Source organism: Carcharodon carcharias, chromosome 4 (genome assembly GCF_017639515.1).
Source record: "Carcharodon carcharias isolate sCarCar2 chromosome 4, sCarCar2.pri, whole genome shotgun sequence".
Taxonomy (NCBI): domain Eukaryota; kingdom Metazoa; phylum Chordata; class Chondrichthyes; order Lamniformes; family Lamnidae; genus Carcharodon; species Carcharodon carcharias.
The window spans coordinates 86,172,214-86,178,835 of NC_054470.1; the positions used below are offsets into that span (position 1 = coordinate 86,172,214).

The window sequence follows — 6,622 nt, forward strand, 5'->3', positions numbered from 1 at the left end:
CCCTTCTGTCAGTAAATAAGGAAAATTGTCTTGTTTGTCATTTTCCTCATAACCCAATCTCTTTAAAATAAATTGCAGATAAATTAACAATTGCGACCCCATTGGATATCTTTATATGTTGTATAATGACATGAAAGTTTCAGTTTCCTGGTGCTTCTGCCAAATATCGCCAAACTTACCTATCTGATCTAAGATGTAGCTGCCTGCTGACATCTTACCATTTCCAGCTTACTGAGCTGAAAGTATAGGCATGTTTTTGTTTGAAGTATGCAAACATTTATGTACGTGTTCACATGTTGTACATGCATGTATGTACATCATCCGCACCTAATCCATCAGATTCCAGAATGTGTTCCATATTTTCACCTTATGCAGAACATATGCTAAGTTTTACTGCTTTTCTCCTAATATTTGCATTGTTATTTTTCTAGGTAACTTCTTTGAATTGTTAAAAAACAGCAAAATGAATTTGGTTGCTGATTAATCTGATGAGCTAGGCTGTCAGTACACGTTACTATTCTTCAACCCCAGCAGGAAATTATGTCATGTTGATATTAGATGTGGCCATGATGCCTCTAATGGCTGAATTACTCCAAAAAAATCTCTGTCCTGTGACGTTGGTACAAAGGTCATGGTGTAAGATGTTGAAATCTTCCATACTTTATGGAAAATAAAACTAATTTCCATTCTGATGTGGAACATACATAATACTTTACTTATTGATCTTTACTGCCATTTATGGATCACCTGCTCACCTGTGTCTCCAATACTTTGACACAATGGTGTGAGTTTTCCTTTTCATTTTTAAATACTTAGATTAGGAATAAAATCGGTTGCATCAATTCTGAAAATTGACAGATGGTTAGAGATGACTGAATTACAAATGTGTTTGGGATGACTCAGGTTTTGGGTGTATGTCACTTGTACACATACTGGCCACAAACTAAATTGAAGATGACACAGATCTCAGTAATCCTGCCAGGCTACCACTGTCCTTTAGGTTGATAACTTCTCCAGTCTTCAGCAGGCTGACTCTTACCATCTCTTCTTGTAGATTAAAGTTAATCTTTTTAAAGTGATGGGCACTTTTGATTAGAGTATGTGATCCACATTTAAAACCATCCCTTTGTTCTTCATTTAAAAGAATTACTTCAAGGATTATAAACTTAGCTTTGATGAGAAGAAAAGCAGCTCTTTTTATCTTGAACAAGCAGCATTTAGCACAATGTCTCCAGTCAGAGTAACAAAGGTGCTCTTATCCACGTTGAGCTGCTGGCAAGCTTAAAACTATAACCTGAGTAATAGAGGTAGGAAGGTGTCCTTGTCTGAATGGAAATAAAGAACAATTCAAGAGGGAAGTGAGCAGGAGGCTTACTCTTAAACCTGCCTGTGACTCTGTCTGACAGGTATTCAGCTCTGGGCAGTAAAAGAACAAGCTGCAGTGGCAATGGAATTCATTACCCTGCCCAGAGAATATTCACTTAGCTCGAAGGCTCCATTTATTTCACAAGAGGAAAACTTTCTTTCCCCTCCCCCCACTATTCAGTTATTTAAGCTTTCCTTACATAACCAGGTGGAGGAGATTTGGCTGTTGCAGAGTAACTCAGAGACAATATCCCTTTTGTATTAATGCATAACTCACATATAGTAACCAGGCTCAGCCCTCAGCATTTACCAATGTAGCTTAACCCTTTCCTTTTGCAACCTCATTTCAATATAAAATAATGGCCAGTGAAAGAACAGAATTGTAACATTATATTGAACAATTTAAATATCAGATACAGTAAATTTCATGTAGTGCTTCTTGGATGTTTTTGTTGCAAAGCCTATATTTGAACATAAACCTGCCAGATATTGATGAATCAGTTGTGTATTTCTAGAATGTTTGGCTTCTTTTCGTTAATGTCACTCGCTCCTAATCATCCTAATATTATTGCAGTTATTATGTTGCTCAATTCCGAGTGCAATATATCTGTGTGCACTGCGTATACATTGGAAAATATGTCAGCGCAATTTCCATTCTGTAACTATTTGATTAACAGATAACCATCTGTGATCCAAGGGAACTTCTTACTGAATTGGTTTCATGTCCTATATTTCAGGTGCAAAGGTAACAGGTAAATCCATTTTGGGCTCTCAGGATCAGCAGCAAGAGTGAATAGGTTAATGCAATGATCACCATAACAAAAAATACTTCTACCTCTTTCCCAAGATCTACAAACAGGTAAACTCATCAGTTCAGTGTTCTTGAAGTCCAGAAATGATTTTGTCTTATCTTGACTCCATTTTTTTTTTCCCCTTGCCTAGTCTGAAATGACTGAAACAACATTCCAGTGGCTTAAGCTCACTTTCTAAAGTGATAGCTGAACATTTGCAGCTCTGTACATAACAAATTCCAAAGCCATTAAGTGGAGCCAATCTGTCTGCAGGAACTCACCAAAGATAATCACCTGAGAAAAATGTGAATGAGCCACATCTCCTAAGCCATTCTCAGGGCATCGACGCTCAACTGGGTGAGGAACAAGCACTAGATGTAATCACTTCAGACAAAGGACTCTGGCTGAGAGAGAAATTCACCCAGCCAAAATCTAATCAAGTTACTCGTGGAATCCACTAGCCATAACTATATTTGGTTACTGGCCAGTCAGATATCTGTGAGTCTCTCAATGCCCTCCAACACTTCAACGGTTTCCAATTTCCCGAGTCTAACTATCTCCTTTTCACATGGAAATCCAATGCTTCTACACCTCCATCCCGCACCAGGACAACCTTAGTGTTCTCCATTTGTTCTCACATTGAACAATTTCTCCTTTGCCTCTAAATAAGAGATGTTATTGTGGGAACCCATTTGTTTTCTAGCTATGACCGCCTTTTCAAAGGAAATGTGTAATGTAAGGATATTGCCTGTTGCAGTCCTCAAGTTCCATCTCTCACTAATTTTTCTGGAACATTAATGACGGCACTGATTCATGCTCTAGCCACAAATTGTAAAATTTCACTAACTTTGTTTCCAATTTCCAACCCTTTCTCATCTCGACATGGTCCATCTTCAACTCTTCCTTTCCCTTCTGCAACTTCTTTTTATCCATCAAGGCATCAAGGACCCCTAACAAAACTGAAGTCAATGGGAATCTGGGGGAAAACTCTCCACCAGTTGGAGTCATATGTTATGATCAGATGAGGTGAGGTAGAATATCTCCTCTTTTCCCACTCCGCGTTTGACCACAACAGGTTTTTTGAATTTGCAAGCATATCCTTTTTTAATCAGTGTTTACATACTGTGATTTCTAAAAGACATAAACAGACAGGTCAGTTTTCAGAAAGAGAAGGGAATAATATTTATTGTACTTAACCCAGTCTAAGTAAAAATAATAAAAACACACCAACTTTCACGCACACACACACACATGGACTTAGATTCACACATACAAAATAGTTTACAAAGTGGGAGAATAGATTAAATTATGTTTTGAAGTCCAATAACGATTAAAGTTATACTAGGATTACCTAGGATAAACGGCACAGAAACAGACGATTTGGCCCAACCAGTACATGCCAGCATTAATGTTCCACTCTAATCTACTCCCATCTTTCCTCATCTAAAACTACCATCATAGATGATATTCCTTTTTTCCTCATACACTTATCTAACTTCCACTTAAATGCATCTATACTATTCATTTTAACCACTCCTTGTGGTTGCGAGTTCCACATTCCCGCCAATCTTTAAATAAAGAGGTTTCTTCTGAATTATGGATCTTTTAGATTAATAACTTGGGTGGATCCAGGCTGAACTAGTTTAAAGATCTTGGCAGTCCATTTATCTTTTCTTCCAGAGACAGCAGCTGCTGGATTGAATTCTTTAAAAATATCTCTGCTTGCGGTGTGTGGATAGTCAAACAGCAGACAGGGCTCAAACTTGCAAGTTGGATGGGAAAAGAGAGAGGAAGATGAAGACCTACACAGGGGTCTTGCCACTTCGATGTCTTTTTGCTTTTGTCTCTGGCCTGGAGAAAATAGTTTCTTAAAACACAAAAGAGGGTTAGCTGGTTTGTCACATGACCCTCTCTCCAACGGACCAGTGACCCAAATATGGTTATGGCTTGTGGATTTGAAGTGTAACTTGAATAGATTATGGATGGGTGAATTCCTCTCTCAGCCAGGATCTTTTTTCTGAAATGATTACATCTAATGCTTGTTCCTCACCCAGTTGAATCTGGATGTCTTGTGAATGGCTCAGGAGATGTGGCTTATTCACATTCTTCTCAGGTGATAATCTTTGATAATCTTACTGGATACGGCAGATAGTGCTATAAAAAAGCGGCCGTAGCTTGGCTTCCCCCAATGATTCTGCTCTATGAAGGAAAAACTCCCAGAAGAGGTACATTTCTGAGGAGGCCGTTTGGAAGTCCAGGCGAGAAATGAGGAGCCCCAGTACAAAGTAAGAAATTAGGAGCAGCGTGGCAATCTTTGATTGGCAGATCAGTTGGCTCCACATTGGAATTTGTCATGCACAGTGATGTAAATCTAAATGTCTGAGAAATTGAGATTTCAAGTCACTGGAATGTTGTTCCAGTCTTTTTAAAATTTGGTAAATACATAGGCCCAGAGCTTCTGATCTCCAGATGGTCATACCTTGGCGGTACCCCCAGGATGTATGTTGGGAACCCCATGGAATTGCCTGGGAAGTTTGGACAGTGCCATTCCCGACCATCTGGAGTTCTTTGAAACCCTAAGTTAGCGTCAGGGACTTTGGAAGCTTCTGGCTCACTTACCAGAATATTTACCCAAGAAATGTTAGCAGGATTAAAATCAATTCTAAATCCTGGGTAACTAACTATACAGTGACCCCCGACTCCCCAGCGGTCTCCCAACCACCTGACTACCAAACCCTGAGCACATGACTACAACCCCCTGATCACTGACTACCCCCAACTACCTGACTCTCCCCAAAGCCCTCCGACCCAACTCACCCGACCCACGACTCACCCTTCGTCCTCACCAATTAGCCAGGAGTAGGCCATATGCATTCACAAGTCTGCTCTGCCGCTCAATAATATCTTGGTTAATCTTTGACCTCAATTCCATTTTCCCATCGAATTCTCACATCCCTTGAATCTTGGAGTCCAAAAATCTGTCTACCTCAGCCTTGAATATAATTAAATGACTGAGCATCCACAGGCCTTTTGTGTTGAGAATTCCAAATATTCATAACTTTTTGAGTGAAGAAACCCATTCTCGGTCTTAAATGATTGGTGCCTTATTCTGAGACTGTGCCCCTTGTTCTTGACTCTGAACCAGGGGAAACAATCTCTTAGCATGCACCCTGTCAAGCCCTCACAGATTTGTCTCAGTTTCAATGAGATCAAATTTCATTTCTTCAAACTCTAGCGGGTATAGGCCCCATCTGCTCAACATCATTTTTCATCCCAGGATAACCCTCTAATATCCCAGATACATGGCAGTGTGATTGGCACTTAACTGCCTTCTGAGAATGGCCTAGTAAGCCTCTTAGTTAAGGAGAATTAAGGAAAAACAATAAATGCTGTCCATGCCAGAGATGCTAACATCCCGTGAATGAATTTTAAAAATGTGCGCAGGATGCCGTCTTAGTTAGGTGTGTGTCCACATGCACACCTACTGTCTGCCAGTAGAATGCAAAACCTTTAGGTATGACTTAGATCAGTGTGCGGTGTTGGTTCAAAGCCCTTGTTGATATTTTGGTATTCAGCAGTCAAGCCAATGCCTTTCCTCACCTTTTACAGTATAACAAGACACTAAATAGCATGAAGGAACACCAATGGCACTACTTAAAGAGGTTATGCAGTACTTAGAGGTTAGTAATTGGATTATTTCTTCTGGGTAACTTGCAAATGTTTTTGAATTGTTCCTAGAATTGTTCAAACTTGCATTGATTTACTGCAATATAGTTCCAATTCAGAATGTTTGATTATTTAAAAAAATATTCTTTCATGGGATATGGGTGTCACTGGCTAAGCCTATTTCCCCTTGAGAAGGTGATTGTGAGCCATCTTCTTGAACTGCTGCAGTCCATGTGGTGTAGGTGCAGCCACAGTGCTGATAGGGAGGGAATTCCAGGATTTTGACCGACTGACAGTGAAGGAACGGTAAATATAGTTCCGAGTCAGTATGATGTATGTCTTGAACAGGTACTTGAGGTGTTCCCATGTATCTGCTGTCATTGTCCTTCTAGGTGGCAAAGGTTGCACGTTTTGAAGGAGCCTTGGTGAGTTGCTGCAGTGCACCTCATCGATGATATACACTGCTGCCACTGTGTATCAGTGGTGGAGGGAGTGAATCTTTAAGGTGGTGAATGGGGTGCAATCAAGCGCGTTGCTTTGACCTGGATGGTGTCAAGCATTTTGAGTATTGTTGGAGCTGCACTCACCCAGGCAAGTGGAGAGTATTCCACCACATTCCTGACTGGTACTTTGTAGATGGTGGACAGGCTTTGGGGAGCCAGGAGATAGGTTACTCACTAAGGATTTCCAGCCTCTGATCTGCTCTTGCAGTCACAGTATTTATATGACTGCTCCAGGTCAGTTTCTGGTCAATGGTAACCCCCAGGTTAGTGAGGTCATGTCATTATGTGACAATTTGG

The 6,622-nt window shown here is 40.3% G+C and overlaps 1 long non-coding RNA gene across 3 annotated transcripts in view; it reads left to right on the forward strand.

Annotated features, from left to right (window-relative positions):
- Positions 1–5,840, forward strand: part of LOC121276700 — a 32,706-nt gene extending 26,866 nt beyond the window's left edge. For all 3 annotated transcript variants that reach the window (XR_005942737.1, XR_005942735.1, XR_005942736.1), the window contains 2 exons: positions 2,103–2,224; positions 5,766–5,840. This is a non-coding gene — a long non-coding RNA (uncharacterized LOC121276700). The remainder of the gene's footprint in view (positions 1–2,102; positions 2,225–5,765) is intronic.
- The last annotated feature ends 782 nt before the right edge of the window (positions 5,841–6,622 follow it).